The sequence below is a fragment of the Gopherus flavomarginatus genome, chromosome 25 (assembly GCF_025201925.1).
Source record: "Gopherus flavomarginatus isolate rGopFla2 chromosome 25, rGopFla2.mat.asm, whole genome shotgun sequence".
Lineage (NCBI taxonomy): Eukaryota > Metazoa > Chordata > Testudines > Testudinidae > Gopherus > Gopherus flavomarginatus.
Genome location: NC_066641.1, coordinates 15,898,740 through 15,919,998, shown reverse-complemented (window position 1 = coordinate 15,919,998; position 21,259 = coordinate 15,898,740). Strand labels below are relative to the sequence as shown.

Here is a 21,259-nt window from a genome sequence, read left to right as displayed (position 1 = left end):
AGGGCATGAAGGGGACATGTCAGAACAGGACAGTCACGTCACATCACAATTCCCCCCGGCTCTTTCCTATCAGATGGATGTTCTCGACTCTGTCATGCAAATAAGAGAAATATTCAAAACATAATTAGTAATGGGACGGGGGGGAAGACATGGGTCTTCAACTACCCAGACACCTGTTAGAAAAGGAATTCAAACAGACACAAAGTGTCCAATGAGCTCTTGGAATGTGTTGGGGACACTACCTGTGTAGCCATGCGGGGAAATACACAGGGTATTTCCTCATGGAGCAACAGTGACTCTGTGTGGCCACATGGGGTAATGCACAGAGCATGTCCTTCGTGGCGCAACAGTGACACTGGGTGGAAACATGAGGTAATGAACAGAGAATATCCTTCATGGAGCAACAGTGACACTGTGTGGCCACATGGGGTAATGCACAGAACATTTCCTTCATGAAGCAATAGTGACACTGTGTGGCCACATAGGGTAATGCACAGAGCATTTCCCTAATGGAGCAACAGTGATACTGGGTGGCCACGTGGGGTAATGCATAGAAAATTTCCTACATGGATCAACAGTGACACTGGGTGCCCATGCAGCATAATGCACAGAGCATTCTCTTCATGGAGAAACAGTGATACCTTGTGGCTATGCAGTATAATGCAGAGAGTATTTCTTTAAGGAGCAACAGTGACACGGTGTGGCCACAGGGGGTAATACACAGAGGATTTCCCTAATGGAGTACTAGTGACACTGGGTGGCAACATGGGGTAATGCACAGAAGATTTCCTTCATGAAGCAACAATGACACTCTGTGGCCATGTGTGGAAATGCACAGAGCTTATCCTTCATGGATCAACAGTGACACTGTGTGGCCACGCCAGGTAATGCACAGAGGATTTCCTTCATGTAGCAACAGTGACACTGGGTGGCCACGTGGGGTATCGTACAAAGAATTTTATTCATGGAGCAATAGTGACACTTGGTGGCCATGCACGGTAATGCAGAGAGCATTTCCCTCATGAAGCAACATTGAGACTAGGTGGCCATGTGGGGAAATGCACAGAGCATTTCCGTCCTGGAGTAATAGTGACACTAGGTATCCATACGGGTAATGCGTAGAGGATTTCCTTCATGAAGCAACACTGACACTCTGGCCACACGGGGTAATGCACAGAGCATTTTCTTCATGGTGCAACAGTGAAACTGTGTCGCTACAAGGGGTAATGCACAGAGCATTTCCCTCATGAAACAACAGTGACACTGGGTGGCAACGCAGGGTAATGCACAGAGGATTTCCTTCATGGATCAGCAGTGACACTGTGTGGCCATGCAGTGTGATGCACAGAGGATTTCTTTAAGGAGCAACAGTGACACTGTGTGGCCATTAGACCTAATTAACAGAGCATTTCCCTCATGGAGTAATAGTGACACTGTGTGGCCACTTGGGATAATGCACAGAGCAGTTCTCTCATGAAGCAAGAGTGACACTGGATGTTAACGCAGGGTAATGCACAGACCATATCCCACATAGCGTAATGGTGGCACTGTGTGGCCACTTGGAGTAATGTACAGAACATTTCCTTCATGGATGAAGAGTGACACTGTGTGGTCACACGGGGTAATGCAGAGAGCATTTCCCTCATGGAGAAACAGTGACACTCGGTGGCCATGCCCGGTAATGCAGAGAGCATTTCCCTCATGGAGTAATAGTGACACTGTGTGGTCACTTAGGGTAATGCATAGAGCATTTCCTTCATGCAGCAACAGTGACACTGGGTGGCCACGCCAGGTAATGTACAGAGCATTTCCTTCATGTAGCAACAGTGACACTGGGTGGCCATGCGCAGTAGTGCACAGAGCATATCCCTCATAGCGCAAGAATGACACTGGGTGGCCACGCCAGATAATGAACAGAGCATTTCCCTCATGGAGCAACAGTGACACTCTGTGGTCACGAGAGGTACTGCAGAGAGCTTTTCCTTCATGGAGCAACAGTGACACTGTGTGGCCAAGAGAGGCAATGCACAAAGTATTTCCTGCATGCAGGAAGAGTGACAGTGGGTGACCACGCAGCATAACGCACAGAGAATTTCCTTCATGGAGCAACAGTGACACTCGGTGGTCACTTGGGGTAATGCACATAGTATTTCTCTCATGAAGCAACAGTGACACTGGGTGGCAACACAGGGTAAGGCACAGAGGATTTCCTTCATGAAACAACAGTGACACTGGGTAGTCATGCAGCATAATGTAGAGAGTATTTCTTTAAAGAGCAACAGTGACACTGTGTGGCCATTAGGGCTAAGGCACAGAGCATTTCCCACATGGAGTAATAGTGGCACTGTGTGGCCTCTTCGGATAATGCACAGAGGATTTCCTTCATGGAGCAACAGTGACACTGAGTGGCCACGTGGGGTAATGCACAGAGCATTTCCTTCATGGAACAACAGCGACACTGAGTGGCCACGTGGGGTAATGCACAGAGCATTTCCTTCATGGAGCAACAGTGACACTGCCATACTGAGAAGGCTGTGACCTGCCTGTCAAGCTCGGGGGGGGCTGGTCTTTCCACACACACCCCATCGTTCTAGAGATTTTGGGCTTAGAAGAAGTGGGGCTGGTACTAGAGCTGCCCACACCCATACTATCACGTCCAGCTCCATTACTGCAGCACCCAAAAGCCTTATTCAAGGTCCGGGTCTTATTGTGCTGAGGACTGCATGGCCAATCAGAGAGACAGAGGGATGCACATGGAAATGAGTGTGTAAGGCATGTGGATGGATGGAGGAATGTATATGGCATACAGGGGGATGCATGGATGGCTGAAGGGTTGGACAGGGCTGAAGGGATGGATGGTAATGTCACAGACTGCTAAGTTGGTAGCTTCAGCTCATGGCTGCTGGCCGTGTCACCTCTGGACCCGTTTCCTGCACCATCCAGCCAGCAGAAACTGCCCTCGCAGAGCTACACTGGTGCTACATGCAATGCACACCCTGCTGCTCAGGGATGTACAAGCATGCGGTCTCCCGGCTGCTGAAACACCAGCTCCACAATCTGCCACAGGTCTCATCTTTCTTGAGACGCAATGCTCTGGCCGGGGGGCAGGGTCCCTTGAACCTCCTCAAATCCTCTACCCAAAGCAGCTTACCAAGCACAGAGACTGAGGCTAAGAAACCCCACCTGTCCCCACCCACATCCAGCTGGAGCTGCAGCCCAGGGCCCAGCTGAGCCAGGCAGCCAGCGACGCAAACAGGTGGGGACCCTGGTGTCTCAGGAGTGGGAAATGTCTCATCATATTCTCTCTAGCACCATGGCACTGTTACACCATAGTCAGGAGTGGCACCATGGTTTTTGCTGCCCTAGGTGGCAGCGCTCCTCCTCTGAGCATTCGGCGGCTGGGGGTCCTTCCGCTCCACGTCTTTGGGACACTTCTATGCTGCTGCTGTTGGCCAAATCCTCCCACCAAAATCTAACCCCCAACACAAAGTTTTAACACACACCCCTTCCGGAACCCATATTGAACGAAAAATTGCTCACCCTATAACCTGGTCCCCAACCCTAAACCCCTTAACCCAAACTGTGCCCAATCCTCCTCCCAACCCTAACTGTGAGTTCCGAACCTAAGCCCGACACCGCTCCAACCCGGAGCCCAGTTCCCAACTCCTACACAGTGGAAAACCCCAGGAATCGTGCTTCCACTGGCCTCCCAGCTACAGGGACTTCGCTCTCACCCACGGGAGCGGATTCTGCAGCTACAATCATTGCACGTGTTCACTGGCAGCGCCCAGCGCAAAGCAGAGAGTTTGGTCCAACTCCCCGCGGCAGTGGCTGTGCCCATGGGCCTTTGGCGGGTTCACTGCCCACTGGATCCTTCACTCCAGCCTGGAGATTTCCCGCCTCCCTTCAGCGACTGCAAACGGTCCCGGGGCTTGGAGAAGTTTCTGAGCCACAGGTGCCTGCAGCAGCAATTTCCACCCCCAGGCAGCAACAGCCCATTGGCTGCCAGCTCGGTCAGAAACCATCACCTAGTGACACTGACAGCTCATTGGCTGCCAGCTCTGTCATAAAACATCTCCTAGCGACAGCCCATTGGCTGCCAGAAAACACTAGCACACAAGCAGGTGCAACCAGTGAACTCCCTGAGCTCTGCGGCTTCGCCAGTGCGGACGGCAGCGCCCGCTGCTGGGGGTCTCCGTTCCTCCACCCCGGACAGCCGGAATCGACACCACTCGGCCTCAATCTGCTTCTCGCAGGCCTGCGCTGAGCGCTGACTGCACAAGGGCCTGACGGCTGCGCCCAGCTTTGCTTTCAGAAAGCATCACCCAGGCACAGCCCAATGGGAGATTAGCTGTGAGAAAACATCACTTAGCGAGGACCCAATGGGAGATCAGCTTTCAGAAAACGCCAGGCAGGCCAGCACCGCAGCTCTAGTCTTCTCAAGTGGCCAGACTGTCAGCACCCCTCCGCCCCCGTAACAGAGCAGCATGTCTCACACTCCCCAGTGGGCACTAACCAGCCCCACCTAGCCCTGCTAGGCACCGCAACTGCTCCTCCACTAGGGTGAACAGACAACAAGTGTGAAAAATTGGGACAGAATTGGCAGTAATAGGAGCCTATATAAAAAAAATCACCTAAAAATCAGGACTGTCCTCTTCAAATCCGACCATCTGTCCACCCCATCTCTGCCACTCTTCCATCACTTATCCAGAGCAGCGGTCACGCCAACACACCCAGGACATGGGTACTAACACGGCTCAACAGCTCATTTACGACACAAGAAAAGATCAGATCAAAACTCTACTTGCAAAGCCATCTAAAAACACAGTGCTGGGGATTTGACATGCTCAGTGCTCCTTCTCCATGTTGGGCACCAGGCTTTCAGCTCAGGGTGACTCACACCCAGTCAATGGCAGGCTCTGCCCAGGCAGGCTCCCATTAAGCGACACTAAAAATATGCATCCCAACCCCAAAACGTACTCAAATTTTACCCCAATGGCCCCAAACTTCTGGCTTTTAATATGCATATAAGACACTGCCGCGCTCAGTCAACTCCCCTTGCTCTCCAGTGGAAGCTGCCACCAGAGAACAATGTTGATACTTAAATTAGCTAGTACATCACTCGCTCAATTCCCTCTCCTCTCCAGCAAGTGACGTCAGAGAGCTCCAAGCTTTCTCACTTACCTTTCTGGTGTCAGCTTCAGGCCCCAAGGTTCACAAATGCATAAACAACTTGGGATTCTAGCAGACTACCACTTAACTCACTTGCGTTAGCAGTTGAGGAATGTGGTGCTGCTCTGAGGGGACGTACTTGCATACTTGGGATATTATTGCAAAGATACAATTAGAATTTCTGTTAGACAATTTTAAGGGCAACTCATATTTAGTAAAAACCTTATTTAGTGAAAGAAAGGCTAGCGTGACAGCACGGTTACTGGAGCTACAAAACACTTTCCCTCCTGAGTGAAACAAGAAGTTAGAATTAGAAAATTACTTAGTTTTTCCAGTGTTGGTACAGCTTCAATTTCTCTTCTGTATGGGAAAAACAAAATCAGGTTTTCTTTATGTTTGGGTTTTAAATTAAGCATTGGTTGCAGTTTCAAATTTTGCTTTAGATTTTTGGTTTCAGATGGGCTAAAAGGATTTGGGATTAAATACTAAAACTTGGGCAGATTTAGATTATTTATATGGACTTGGACTAAATCCCATTTACTATTTTATTTTAAATGAGTGATGTTGCTGTAAATCCTGACCAGGGGGAGAGGAGCTGAGCCTCGCCTTTAACTGAGGAGCAGAGGCATGGCCCCAAAGTGAGTGAAGCCAGGTGATGAGGAGGGCGCAGCCCCTCAATTTTTTCTCCAGCCCACCTCACCTCCCCCACCCCAGCAAATGGCAAGAGACTCATGCCGCACCTGATGGCCATTCTGCATTACCCTGACTGGCCACTGGGTGCCACTGCTACTCCATGGGAGACCCTCCCCGATGCATTACCTTGACTGACCACCGGGTGACAGTGCTGTGCAAGCAAAACACCTTCTGTGCAATACCCCGACTGACCACCGGGTGTCTCTGTAGCTGCAACAGAAACCCACTCTGTGCATTACCCCAACTAGCCACTGGGTGTCACTGCTGTGCCAAGGAAAACATGCTCTGTGCATTACCCAGATTGGCCACTGGGTGTCACTGTTCCTCCATGGGAAACGCTCTGTGGCATATTCCACTTGGCCACTGGGTTTCACTGCTCCTCCTACGGACCCACTGTCCGTGCATCATCCTGACTGGCCACTAGGTGTCACTACTGGTCCAAGGGAACACCTCTGTGCATTATCCTGAGTGACCACGAGATAGCACTGCTGCGCCAAAGAAATGTGCTTCGTGCATTACCCTGACTGACTACCAGATGTCCCTGCTCCTCCAAGGGAGACATACTCGCTGCATTACCCTGACTAGCCACTCGGTGTCACTGCTGCTCCAAGAGAAACACCTTCTGTGCATTACCGCGACTGGCCACCGGGTGTCACTGCTGTGCCAAGGGGAACATGCTCTATGCATTACCCTGACTGATCACTGGGTGTCACTGTCGCTGCAACGGAAACACCGTCTGTGCATTACCCCAACTGGCCACCTGGTGTCACCGCTGCTCCATGGACAACACCACTCTGTGCAGTACCTTGACTGGCCGCCCGGTGTCACTGCTCCTCCATGGGGGAGACACTTTTCAGTAGCCAACCTGGTTCGCCCTCTGGCCACCCAGCTCTGATCACAGGGCTGCCACCAGCAGCAGTGCGGAAGTCCTCACTTAACTATGTGCAGCCCAGAGCATGCGGTGGGTTCAGGGTGCCCCACAGCAACCCAAACAGACCCACTCTGCCCCAGGCTCCTGGGCCTGCCGCCTGTGGTTGATGCTCCCTGAGGGCTCTGCCAGAGCCAAGTTCCCCTACTCGGGCACCTCTTGGGGGCTGCAAGCAGTCAAAGGGCGGCGGGAAGCTGAGGATCAGCTGCAGCCCGAGGGGCCAAGAGCAGCAGCAGGAGAAGATGACAGGAGCAGCCCAGCTGCCCATCTCCTGGCACCAGCCAGCACATCAGTCACTCCCCAATGGCCGGCTCTAGCCACCACCTGGCCATAAGGAGGGCAATGCAGAGGGCGGGGCAGCGCTGGCACTTAAGAGCAGCAGGAAGCAGAGCCATAGAGATGGGTGGGGCCTTGTGGCAAGGGGGAGTGCAGGCCCCCAATTTTCTCTCTAGCCTAAGTCAGCCCCCCCACTGGGAAGAGTATGATGCCACCCACGGAGGGGGGAAATTGGGGGCTGAGGGTTAGGATTACAGGGTCAGGGTCTGAGGGTTGGATAAGGGTGAGGGTAAGAGGGAGTTAAGTTTAGTGTGTGGATTAGGTTTGGAAAGGGTTAGGGGTTGAGAGGGAGATTTGGATTATGGGGAGGCGAGGGGTTTAGGTTCCTGGGGGCAGGTTAGAGGGTTGTGCTTAATGCGAGGGTTAGGATTAGCTTTAGGGATTAGGTTGTGTAAGAGGTTGGGTTCAAAGGTGGGTTAGAGTTAAGGGGTTAGGGTTATGGGCAGAGTGGGTGTTATGATATAATAGGGTGATGGTTGGGGATCACGGTTAGTTGAAGGGTTAGGGTGCAGGGTTGGGTTGCCTAGGGTGAAGGGAGGGGTCAGGGTTGGTTGTGGTGTGGGCTAGGGTCAAAGGTTAGGGGGAGGAGTTGGGTTACAGTACTGGGGAACAGGAGTTAGGGTTTGGAATTAGGGTTAGCAGGTGACAGCTCAGGGTTTGTCTTTTTTGCTGTTCTAATTGCTTGAGTTGACCATTGTGTATCATAATTTCCTGTAAATGTAGTTTAATCCCTTTTACTGACTTTTCAAAAGCATTAGTTTCATTATTATAACACCCCATATATTTTTATTGTGACATAGTAAATTACAGATTTTAATACTTTTTTTTTTGTTTTTTAATGTCAGGCTATTATTTGTGATCATATCACTTCAATGGTGCCTGAGTTCCTTGGTTGCCTCAGCCCTGGTCCAGGAGTAGCAATGGGTGACGGATAGCGTCTGCCCTGTCAGTTTCCTACTCCATGAAATCTCTATATTAAATTTGGATATCAATAACACAAATGTTTTCTAATTTAGAAAAATGTATTCAGTTAGAAAACTAATTTCATGAGTGTCCCAATTTCAAATAGAGATTTCCCAGAAGTAGTACATTGCAACAAGACCTACCCCATCTGTCTCAAATCGCTACTCCTAGACCCAGGCCCGCTGAATTGTGGGGGTAGCAAATTGCAGCAGGACAGCAAAAACTTGCCATGTAGGTGTCAGTAACCGCAACAGGTTGGAAACTGGGACAGAGAGACGTTTGTAATAGTAAGTCCTGACACTACAGCTGAGATGCTGGGATGTTTCCCCCACCAGACATCAGGCTTTCCACATTAGGGGCAGTGGGCGCCAGGCCAGTTGGGGGCTGGTCTTGGTTTCTGTTGTGAGCAGACTACTCTGGGAACAGGAGAGGGTGAGATGTGGGGCAGGCTGTTCATCAGCCAGGAGCCCACATGCTTTTTCATCCCTGAGCAGCTCAGGCATATAGGACACCTGCTGTAGCCATGGCTGTAGTGCTGCTCTGTGGCCAGGTTCTGCTTGGTGCCGGCTGCAAGAGATAGAGCAGCATCAGAAACAGCACAGCACATGGCGGCAGGAGCTGCTGTGGCAATCAGCCACCAGCCAAACCCACAAACCTGTCAGCCTGCAGCATCACCATCTGTCCTCCATATGCCCCCCCCACACCCCTCTCCATCTCTCCTCTGTATGCCAGAGATGCTCATCTATCCATCTCCAGACATCTGTTTCTCTCCGATTTTCCATGCAGCGCCCAACACAATGAGGCCCAGACCTGAGTGAGACTTTTGGGTGCTGCAGTACTGGAGCTGTAGGGTGACAGTGCGTCTCTGGGCATCTCTAGTCTCAGCCCCTTTTCTCTTGAATCCAAAGCCATGACTGTAAGTTCACACCTCTCGGGTCCAGATTCCATAGCCCTGAAGATACTCAACCAGCCACTCGTGCTCTGTGATCCCGTTACAGCAACAAGAATCTCCCCAAACTCCCCATGAAGATGTGGGAGGAGTGACACCTTGAGCCTGGCAGGCAGCATGAACTCTCCTCAGCATGGCATGGACCATGCCTGGGGCAGACAGATCCTGTATGACTCATAGAAGACCACAGGGGGGGCAAGAGAGTGCATCTCACTGAGCCTGATAGGAGGTGTAGACCCTCCCTCTGGGTTGCATTTGGGCAGACAGACCCTCCTCCAAGATGGATCCTCCCCAGCCCATGGGAGACTACGAGGGGCCAGGGAGTCATTATCCAGGGTGTTGCTCTGTTGCAGGCTCTCCATGCGCTATATTGTGATCTCCCGCACATCAACTTTCTGCAGCCTGGACTGCTGTAAGGAGTGGAAGGAGGCACTGTTAATGAGTGATGGCAGCTACAAGGATTTGGGGACTCAAGATGCTGGGGTGTCTCAGGTGGGACAGTGCCATGTGTGTCCATCCATCCCCCTCCCCCGCATTTGGGCAGTGACCCCTGATTGCTATTTCACACTTTAAGGGACAAATGCCACTGTTTGTCACAGAGTAATTTTATTTACTTCATCAGAACTTTATAACCCTCACCTTGCCCAGCACCTGCCCAAGCCGGTGCAATCACTCATGACAGCAAACACCCCAGAACATAAAGACTCAAAGGGCAGCAGCTTTAATGTGAAGCAATGAGACGCCACCTAGAGAACCTAGCGAGGGGCTGTGGTGAAGCAGATAAATTCCAGCGAGCCTGGGATTTCCAGCAATTCGGAATTGGAGCAAGAATTCTCTCCTTCCCTTCATTGTCTGGCAATTTCCAGGGAAGGGTATGGTTAGAGAGCCCTCCACAAATGGATAATTCCCAGCCCGCTGTGACCAAATGCACCCCTGTATTCACACCCTACACACTATTGTAACAATCTTTGGACAAAATATGCCTCTGAGGAAGCATTTGAAACTCAGTGATCAATACTATCTTGGTAAAATGGCTGTAGCTACAGTCTATGTAAAGTTATGAAATTCCACCTAGAGGGTATTAAAAGCACAAGTTCCAATTCACGTAGCCTGATTAGGTGGAACTGGTCAAGCACACCTGTCCTAAAGAAAGGGATGTGTGTTTGCCTCAATTTGCATTTCAGCTGTAAACAGATTCCACAGAGGACAAGCGGGGGAAGAAAGAAGCAGCATACACAGATGAACAGAAACAGCACAAAGCCTCCTTCTTCCACCAAAATCCATGTCTCCTTGCTCTCAGCAAGAAAGAATTTCACCTAATGTGAACACTCAGGAAAATGTTTTTCAAAGGGTGACTGAGCTATAAAAGTGAAGGGCAAAACATCCAAGTTCTCTCTCCCTCCTCATCTTCCTTTCACCTATGACCAGAGAAACAGCTGCTGGATCCTGGAAGCAGATCCTGGCCTGAGAGTTTGGGCAGCAATAATTACTGGAACCTGTGAGAAGGGACTTCACAAGCCTAGTTTGTTAAGTTTAGAAAACATTTTATCTTTATTTTTTCTTGTAATCATTTCTTCTTTAATGCCTTATTACTTGTGTTCACTTAAAACCTCTCTATGTAGTTAAATAAACTTGTTTATTCTTGAACCAAAACTAATCCAGTGTTGTGAACTGTAAATGGAATAATCCATAAGGTGGCAGATTTTTGTACATTTACCTCCTAGAGGTACAACAGACCTAATCTATCTGGCCTGTCCCAGAGAGGGCTGGACAGTGCACAACACGTTTTTGATGTAAAGTTCAGGACAGGGAGTGTGTTGGGGTCACTCTGCATGTGGTAGCCCAGGTCTGATGGAAGCACAGTGTGACTAGTGAGTGCTGACAAGCTCTGGGATCAGAGTTGTAGCCATGCACAGACACTTGGGAGGAGAGCGGGGAGCAGCACGCCAACAGGCTATTTGTGAGCTCCCAAGTCAGCGCTATAACAGAGCAGCATGGTGAGGCACCAGGGCCGGCGCTTTCATTTAGGCGGCCTAGGCAATTGCCTAGGGTGCCAGGATTATTGGGGGGCGGCATTTTGCCAGAGGGGGCGGCAGGCGGCTCCGGTGGAGCTGCCGCAGTCGTGCCTGCGGACGGTCGGCTGCTCGCGTGGCTCCAGTGGACCTTCCACAGGCACGACTGCGGCAGCTCCACCAGAGCTGCGGAGCAGCCAACCGTCTGCAGCCACGACTGCGGCAGCTCCACCGGAGCCGTGAGACCAGCGCGTGGGGCGGCGAAATTACCATGCGCCTAGGGCGCTCAAACCCCTAGCGCCGGTCTTGTGAGGCACACTCCCCATTGCAGGTCAGGTGACACAGCCCCGCACTAGATAGGATTGCAGCCTGGAACATCATACCTGGGCCACAGCAAGAGCCCCCCAGCTGCTGTAGTGTTATAAAACGTTCCCCAGTAGAACCTGTTACTTTCCTGTTGAGGGTGCTGGAGCAAGCTGATCACGTACAGTAACAGGGGCAAAAGGAAGGCTGGGGGGTGGGGAAGGTCTAGACGAGGCTGCTCTTCCCTCTCTGAAATGATATAATGAGTTTCTGACACTTTCCCGCTCCCCCACAATACACCCTGCTCTTTAAATACTCACAGTCTCCATTCAGGTGTGTACATACAAGTGACACATCTGCACAGAGGTGTTCACTAATTGGTTTGCTCAGCTGTTCCACTTGCCTGAACTGGCCACCTCCAGGAAATGGAGTTTCATACCTTTTAATTCTTTAATTCTCAAGAAACCTTCATATCCGATTAAGCGGGCTGTTGCCCATGAAAGCTTATACTACAATAAATGTCTTAGTCTCTAAGGTGCCACAAGTACTCCTGTTCTTTTTGTGGAAACAAACTAACGTAGCTACTACTCTGAAACCCTTCATATCTTCTTATAACACTTCCTAGGGTTTTACTGTGACTCTCATTTACAATATTTAATACATTATTAAAAACAAAACATTATCAAGTCTATTTTTATGATCACATGACTTCATTGGTGCTAGAATTGCTGGTGGGCCAGAATCTCTACCTCTAGACCAGGGGAGGGGCAGATGGCCATTGCTCCTGTGGAACCTCTTTTTAAAATTTACACACAAGTAAAACAAGATTTTGCTAATTTAGATGAAAAGTGCATTAAATTAGAAAAATCTAAATTTTATGAATGTCATCATTTAAGATAGTGATTTCCCACAAGTTGAACCTAAGTTCCCTCTAAGCTGCGCAGCAGCATATTAAGCACTGTGCAGGCACTTAGGGCTGCAGCAGGGAGATATGCCTCTCTCCCAGCCCCGGATCTGCTGCAGCCAGGGAAGAAGCACCTATCCTGTGGCCCCAGCCCTGGAGCTGCCGCGTTAGGGAGAGGTGCCTCTCCCCCCAGCCCAGGTGCTGCTGCGGAGAGAGAGAGCTGCGGGGAGTCCTCTCCCCCCCTTCCTGTAGTCCCAGGGCAGCCTGGCCACAAACCCCTCATCCCTAGCCCAGAGACCACACCCCAAGATGGAGCCCTCACCCCCTGCACCCCAGCCCTGAGTCCCTCATCCCTAGCCCCACCCCAGAGCCTGCACCCCCAGCTGTAGCTCTCACTCCCTCACACCTCAATACTCTGCCCCAGCCCTGAGCCCCGTCCCACACTCTGAACCCCTTGGCCCCACCCTGCCACATGAATTTTGTTATGTGCACCAATATGGAGGTGATGTGTGACATCACCTCCATATTGGTGCACATAACAAAATTCCTTCCACATGAGTGGGAAAAATTAGAGGGAACACTGGTTGAAACTCTGACAAAGTCCAAGCCATCTGTCACAACTCCCCCTCCCATAGATCCAGGGATGGGAAATTGTGGGTGTAGCAAGTGGTGACACGGCAGTTCTCTGCCCTCAACCCTCTCCATTACACCATTAGCATTACAACCAAAAAGCACTCCTTACAACAGCACCCAAAATTATCACTCTGCACAGCATACTCTGGCCACTCCCCAGCCGTAATCTCACAGAGCCCCGTACCCAACGAGGAAGCAAATCTTGCCCTCATCCCTGCCGCCCTCTCCAGTCCAGTCTACATCAGCCCCACTCGATGAACAGAGACCAAGTAAATGCAGACAGTCACAGTTCCACTTTAGCATCCACTGCCTCGCATGCTTTTCGTCTGCTCCTACTTCTCTATGGTTCCCAAGACCTGGACTCTGGGGATGCACACCTAGCAAGCCTACCCGTGTCTTACAAAGGGAGATGGCACGAGGAGAGGAGAGGAGAGGAAAGAGAGTGAGAAAGCTGGCCATTGCACTAGAAAAGAGAGCGAGAGACAGAGAGAAAGAAGTGGGAGGAAGGCAAGCAACTCATCACCTGGAGTCATCCTCCTAGATGCAAACTTCTGCTGCGGAAGACACACCGCTCCTGGCCAGAGAAATGAGCATCCCCTGAAAATGGGGACTTGTCTGTCTTGTAAGCATGGCTGGACAAGAAACATTTCTTACAAACCCAGGCCCAGCTAATGGCGCAACCCTACCTGGAGCCAGGGGGGCCCTGAGCAGAGCACTCACCAAACCAGACACTCATCTCACAGACACAGCAACTGCTCCACTGCCAACTGGATGGCTCCTCATGTGCATCAACAATGTTCGTGGGCTCACTGCTCTCACTCGCTTTACATCGCACGAGGGCAGTAGACTGACGTTTGATTTCTTTTCCCTGGGTACTAAACCCAGCACAAGAAGGAAAAACAAAGTTATTGTGGAGATTAATGGAAGGAGGAGGCAGATGTCAGAGCCCTGGGGGGCTCACGTCAGGGTCCTAGTGGGGCTCTGGGTGATCGCTACTTCCCACCACCCAACACAGATGTAAAGAGGCTGAATAGTGTCTGCAAAACAGAAACTAAGCAATTAATTATTCCTCCAGAAAGGTTTTTAATGACTTATGACTATAAAGGCAACACAGATAGAATAAGAAAAACAGAATTAAAGACCAGCACTGAGTGAGGATTAATACAAATGGCAAATTATACTGGAGAGAAGCACAAGTACAAGTAATATTATGCAATAACTGCCTATTCCTATAAGTGCACATATAAAAGGTAAATAATATTGAAAATAGTTACAAGCGCATGCAATGCTACTATTACTGATTGCCTAGTAACCTTACATGTACTGCACCCACCCCAACAAATACAATTCTATATGCAATATTAATACATGGACTAACTATATTTTACTAACCTTAACCTACCTATAACTTTATATAACAACTTATAAGCATTTATTGATTTTTGTGATGGTAACTTATATAAAAGACAGGCACAGCGACATGCAAAGCTACTAGGTTCACCAGCACTGTACCCATTCCCAGCAAGGCACAAAAACACATACAGTTATTATATATTGATCAACTATTGACTATTACAATCTTTAAACAACTTCAACAATTTACTAATATAATTAAACTATAGTATTAATACAGACTTAAGATTAACCAGCACGAGCATAACCAGACCTCTTCACTTTAAAAACTTACCCTGAGTTCATCCAAAGATACATTACCTTCAGTTGACCATTTCCTGCACTGCCAGGCATAGTCAGTCAGTGAAGAGCAAGTCCCTTTGGTTCAAGGGGTGTATATGAGCCTGACAAAGAGTGACCTCTTTTAGGTCAACGCACACACACACACACAAACACACTTGCGCCTCTGCATCTTATTTATATGGTATTTGCTGGCCATGTTTCAAAACACATCAACCAATGAAGGCGGCCAAATGTTTCCGTGGGGTATGTGCAGTTGTCTTGATCTTATGAACTGTGCACCTGTGCTCAGGTCATCTCTTTTCTATGGGGCTAATAGTGTTTAATTTTCTAGACTCAAAAATGCTCAAATGAGATTAAAGAGGTATTTGGTTGCAGAGCATAGTAACCACAGGTCTGTATCTACCTTTACAGAGTTTCCTTTTTACTCTACAAAGCTTCCTAGTTAGATTACACTTATTCTTGCAGGATTCATCTGTACTCGCTTCACACAATTTCCAGAAGGTTGAGGCCTAACAAATATTTATGCACATTAATCACAGTTATTATCAGAGTGGGAAACATTCTATTCACTTCTCCAATGCGGCAGTACTCCACCCCAAACCCTCCCCCCCATTACGCCTTTAGCACAACAACTAAAAAGCACCCCTTCCAACGGCACCCGAAATAATCACTCTGCACACCAGACTCTGGCCCCTCCCCAGCGTAATCTGACAGAGCCCCGCACTCAACGAGGAAGCACAAGGCCTGAGAAGAGTACTACAGCGAGCACAGATGAGGAATTCAGACCACTGACTGCTTACTCACAGCCAGTTGTGCGGGAGTCAGAAAGCTGAGGATTGTTCATGTCCACTTCTGCCACTTTCTCCTCAGTCTAGGACTCCTGGAAAATTGCTTTGGAAGAGCAGCTGCAAAAGCCAAGCATGAGCCATCACTACACAAAGCTCTACTGGTGCTTCGAATCTTGCCCTCAACCTGGCATCCCTCTCCAACCCAATCTACCTCAGCCCCACTCCATCAACAGAGACAGAGTTAACACCAACAGCCACTGCTACGCATGATTTTCGTCAGCTCCCGCTACTCCATGGATCCCGAGACCTAGCCTGTAGGGATGCACACCTAACACGTCTACCCGTGTCTTAGCAAGTGAGATGGCACGAGGAGAGGAGAGGGAAGAGAGTGAGAAAGTTGGCCAACACACTAGAGAAGAGAGAGACAAATGGGAGGAAAGCAAGCAACTCACCACCTGAGTCATCCTCCTGGATCCAGCCTCCCCCTGTGCAGGAGACACTGTTCCTGACCAGAAAAATGAGCAACCTCTGAAAACAGGGACCTTTTCTCCCTCGTGACCACAGCTAGTCAGGAACCTTTTCATACACACCCAGCCTTACCGTACTGGGCTTCCCTACCTGGACTCGGGTTGGGCGTGAGCAGAGCCCTCCCCAAACCAGACACTTATCTCGCTGACAGCAGCGTCTCCTCGGCTTCCAGATGGACAGCTTTTGCGTGACATCAACAATGGTCAGAGTCTCGACGCTCTTGCTCGCTTTCCATCGCATCAGAGCCGTAGACTTTGATGTGTGACTTCATTTTCCTTGGTACTAAATGCAGCAGACGGGGGAAAAACAAAAACAAATTAGCATCTCTGTCTGCAATGTCACCCAGCCTCTTCATTTCACATCTCCCATATCCCACCGCTCAGCCCTCAACCCATCTCCCATTACTACGTTACAACTGCAACAAGAAGGCACCCATTGTAACGGCACCCAAAATACTCACTTTCCTCAGAGACTCTTGTGCCTTCTCCAGCCTTAATCCCGGAGCCTCGTACCCAACGAGGAAGGACATGGCCTGTGAAGAAAACTACAGCGACTACAGATGAGGAATTCAAAGCACTGACCTCTTACTCATAGCCCGTGATGCAGAAAGCGGAAACATGAGGACTATTCGTGTCTCCTTAGAAGGATGTCCAGGCTGATCAGGTCCACTTCTGCCATATTCTTGTTCGGTTGGGCTCCTGGACGATTCCTCTGCAAACTAATAAAGCCAAGCAAGAACGATCACTACACAGAGATCTACTGGTGCGTTGAATCTTGCCCTCATCCCAGCCTCCCGCTCCAGTCCCATCTACACCAGCCCCACTCGACAAATGGAGACCGAATAAACACAGACAGTCACAGCTCCACTTTAGCGTCCGCTGCCCCGCATGCTTTTCATCCGCTCCTACCTCTCCATGGCTCCCGAGATCTGGCCTCTGGGGATGCAAACCTAGCATGCCTGCCCGTGTCTTACAAAGGGAGACAGCACAAGGAAAGGCAAGGACAGACACAGAGGGATAGAGGGTGTGTGTTGGCCAACGTACTAGAGAAGAGAAGAGAGAGAGAGAAAAAGGAGGGAGGAAGGCAAGCAACTCACCACCTGGAGTCATCCTCCTAGATGCAACCTTCTGCTGTGGAGGACACACTGCTCTGGGCCAGAGAAATGAGCAGCCCCTGAAAACGGGGACCTTGTCTCTCTCGTAAGCACAGCTGGTCAGGAAGCATTTCTTACAAACCCAACCCCAGCCAATGGGGCGGCCCTAGCAGGACCGAGGTGGGCCACAAGCACAGCGATCACCAAACAAGACACTGTCATAAACAGATAGCTAAGGGTTAATGTTCTTTTACCTGTGAAGGGTTAACAAAGGGAACCAAACACCTGACCAGAGGACCAATCAGGAAACAAGACTTTTTCAAATCTGGGTGGAGGGAAGTTTTGGGTGTGAGTCCTTTGTTCTTGGTCTCTTCTCTTTCTGGGCTCTGAGAGTGATCTTTCTATCTCCAGGCTTTCTAATCTTCTGTTTCCAAGTTGTAAGTACAAAGATAGTAAGACAATAGGTTTATATTGTTTTTTTGCATTTACATGTGTGTAGTTGCTGGAATGTGTTAAATTGTATTCTGTTTGGATAAGGCTATTTATTCATTTTTTTCTTTTAAGCAATTGACCTTGTATATTGTCACCTTGATACAGAGACCATTTTATGTCTTTTTCTTCCTTTTTATATAAAGCTTTCTTTTTAAGACCTGTGGATTTTTTTTTTTTAGTGGGGGCTCAAGGGGATTGTGTTTGCAGCTCACCAGGGAATTGGTGGGAGGAAGAAGACAGGGGGGAAGAGAGAATCTCTTTGTGTTAGTTTTACTAAGCCTGACTTTGCATACCCTCTCGGTGAGGGGAGAGAGAGATTGATCTCTCGGTACTTGTGTTTCAAGGACTTGAAACAGGGAATTCCTAGAGTACCCAGGGCGGGGAAATCTGGGAGGAGGTAAAGAGGGGGAAGGGAAGTGGGTTATTTCCCTTTGTGGTGAGACTCAGGGCATCTGAGTCTTGGGGGTTCCCCAGGGAAGGTTTTGGGGAGACCAGAGTGAGCCAGACACTGGAATTCTGGCTGGTGGCAGCGATATCAGATCCAAGCTGGTAATTAAGTTTGGAGGTTTCATGCTAGCTTCTCATGTTCTGAACTCTAAGGTTCAGATCTGAGTAGGAGAGTTATGACAGACACTTATCTCATTGAGAGTGGCATCTGCTCAGATCTTGCCTGGCATCAACAGTGCTCACAGGCTCGCTGCTCTCGCTCACTTTACATTGCACGAGGGCAGTAGACTGTGACACTTGACTTCTTTCTCCTTGGTACTAAACCCGGCACAAGTGGGGAAAAAACAAGCATGTTACCATCTCAGTAGGCAACGTCTCATAGGCTCTTCTTTTTGTCTCACCCACACGACCGAGCTCCGCCCTCAACCCTCCCCATCACACCTTTAGCATTACAACCAAAAAGCACCCCTTGCAACAGCACCCAAAATAATCACTCCGCACAGCAGACTCTGGCCCCTCCCCAGACGTAATCTCACAGAGTCCTGCACCCAACGAGGAAGCACAAGGCCTGTGAAGAGTACTACAGTGAGCGCAGATGAGGAATTCAGACCACTGACCGCTTACTCACAGCCAGTTATGCGGGAGTCAGAAAGCTGAGAACTGTTCATGTGTCCTTAGAAGGATGTCTACTCTGTTCATGTCCACTTCTGCCACTTTCTCCTTGGTCTAGGGCTCCTGGAAGATTCCTCTGGAAACACAGCTGCAAACCCAAGCATGAGCCATCACTACACAAAGCTCTATTGGTGCTTCGAATCTTGGTGCCCTCATCCCAGCCTTCCTCTCCAATCCCATCTACCTCGGCCCCACTCCACCAACAGAGACCGAGTTAACACCAACAGCCACTGCTATGCACGATTATTGTCAGCTTCTACTTCTCCATGGATCCCGAGACCTAGCCTGTAGGAATGCACACCTAGCACACCTGCCCGTGTCTTACGAAGGGAAACGGCATGAGAAGAGGAGAGGGAAGAGAGTGAGAAAGTTGGCCAACACACTGTGGGGGGGCGGGGAGAGAAAGAGAGAGAGGTGGGAGGAAGGAAAGCAATTCACTACCTGGAGTCATCCTCCTAGATGCAACCTTCTGCTGTGGAGGACACACCGCTCCTGGCCAGAGAACTGAGCAGCCCCTGAAAATGGGGATCTTGTCTCTCTCGTAAGCACAGCTGGTCAGGAAGCATTTCTCACAAACCCAGCCCCAGCCAATGGGGCGGCCCTATCTGGAGCCAGGCGGGTCATGAGCAGAGCCCTCTCGAAACCAGACATGTATCTCACTGACAGTAGCAACTGCCAACCGGATGGCTCTTCACTTACATCAACAATGCTCGCGGGCTCACTGCTCTTGCTCGCTTTCCATCCGATGAGGAGAGTAAACTCTGATGTTTGATTTCTTTTCCCTTGGTACTAAACCCGGCACAAGGAGGAAAAACAAAGAAAGTTATCTCAGTGGACAACTTCGCTTAGGCTATTCTTTTCACCCCTCCCACACAGCAGGGTTCCGCCCCGAACCTTCCCCCCCCCAACCCATTTGCCCTTGAGCACTACAACTAAAAAGCACTCCTTGCAACTGCACCCAAAATAATCACTCTGTACAGCAGACTCTGGCCCCACCCCAGCCGTAATCTAACAGAGCCCCACACCCGAGCAAGCACATGGCCTTTGAAGAGTACCACAGTGACCATAGATGAGGAATTGAAAGCACTGACTCACAGCCAGCGATGCAGAAGGCAGAAACATGAGGACTGTTTATGTATCTTTAGAAGGATGTCCAGGCTGCTCAGGTCCATTTCTGCCATATTCTTATCTGGCTAGAGCTCCTGGACGATTCCTCTGCAAACTAATAAAGCCAAACAAGAACTATCATTATACAGAGCTCTATTGGTGCCTTTAATCTTGCCCTCATTCCTGCCTCCCTCTCCAGTCCCACTCGATGAACAGAGACTGATCCCAGTCACCACTCCACTTTACCATCCACTACTCCGCATGTTTTTCGTCCACTCCTACTTCTCCATGGCTCCCGAGACCTGGCCTGTGGGGATGTATACCTAGCATCCCTGCCCATGTCCTATGAAGGGTTTGTGTTGTGGAGGAAGGAGAGAGAAGGGCTGAGGGGCCCCATGGATGGATGGAGGGGGGTGGTAGGGTAGGGATAGGGATGCATGTTGGAGAAAGGACAAAAGGGCACTGGGGGCCCACAGGTCTAGGGACAGAGTGGGGTGCAGGTTGTGTTGGGCTGGGAGTGTTGGGAGGGAGGCATGGATAGAGGCACAGGTTGTTGTGAGCTTGGAGGATGTTGGAGATAGACTGTGGCTATGGAGTCCCATGAGTGGAGGAATGAACTGAGGGATACAGGGCTTGTGGGTTGGGGAAGGATGTTGCAGGCTGGAGGGTGTTGGTAAGAGATGGGGGCTGAGGGGTTGCTATGGGAAGAGGCATGGATGGAGGAAAGGTAGGGATGGGGTCCAAGTTGGGGTGGCCTGGGAGGTGTTGGAGGGACAAGAAAGGAGGACTGAGGTGCCCAAAGGATGGAGAAATAGACGGGGGCGGGTTGGTTTGGGCTAAAAGAATGGGGGTGCGGGTTGGAGAAGGTTGTAGGTGTGGGGGGGTTGGGGACTGGGGATGCGGGTTGGGGAAGCTTGGGTGTGGGGGGGACAAGGAAGGTTGTGGTGGGCTCGGTGTATGTGGGGGGCAGTTGGGGAACGTCGCGGCGCCCTCGGGGTGCGCGGGGCGGGCTGCGGAAGGCTGTGGGGCGGCCCGGGAAAGGTCACAGCAGACTGGGGGGACAGGGGGCGCGTGGTGGGTTGGGGGTCGAGGTGTGGGGGGTTGGGGAAGGTCGCGTCGGCTGGGGGTGCAGGGGAATGTGGGTGGGTGCGGGCTGGGAGATGCGGGGGGACGGGGGCGGCCCATGGCAGCTGGGCGTGCCGGTACCAAACATGCCCGAGGCGGCAACACTTTGAAAACTACAACTCCCAGGATGCAACTGGCACAGAACAAAACTAGTTCCCTGGTTACCGCGGTTGGCGTCCAAACCGGTTATATCACTTCCTCTCCCACCTCCCGTTTCCGGCCCCGCTCCGCAAACAGACGCTGTACTGCCAAAAGCACCGCCCACCCAAACCAAAGGCGCCGGGCCCCGCCCTGGCCGCTGCGAGAAGCCAGCACCAGACCCCGCCTCTCCCACGGTGCCGCTGGATCCGCGGTGGCTGATGGGAGTTGTAGGCCGGGGCACACAACAACTCCCAGAAACTTCTGCTTCCTTCCTTCCC

General features: G+C 50.5%; 1 long non-coding RNA gene across 6 annotated transcripts; it reads right to left on the bottom strand.

Annotated features, from left to right (window-relative positions):
- Window positions 1-8,003: 8,003 nt before the first annotated feature.
- On the bottom strand, window positions 8,004-20,385 carry LOC127040669 (uncharacterized). Of its 6 annotated transcripts, XR_007771504.1 has the most exons (6): window positions 19,704-20,380; window positions 17,004-19,397; window positions 16,486-16,622; window positions 15,393-16,186; window positions 14,607-14,689; window positions 13,699-13,768 (listed from the first exon to the last, which is right to left on the bottom strand). It is a non-coding gene; the product is annotated as an uncharacterized LOC127040669 (long non-coding RNA). The 6 variants fall into 6 exon arrangements; XR_007771505.1 differs by lacking the exons at window positions 13,699-13,768; window positions 14,607-14,689 and adding an exon at window positions 8,004-8,659 and having other exon boundaries at window positions 19,704-20,379; XR_007771503.1 differs by lacking the exon at window positions 13,699-13,768 and having other exon boundaries at window positions 13,957-14,689; window positions 19,704-20,379.
- Between the last annotated feature and the right edge of the window lie 874 nt (window positions 20,386-21,259).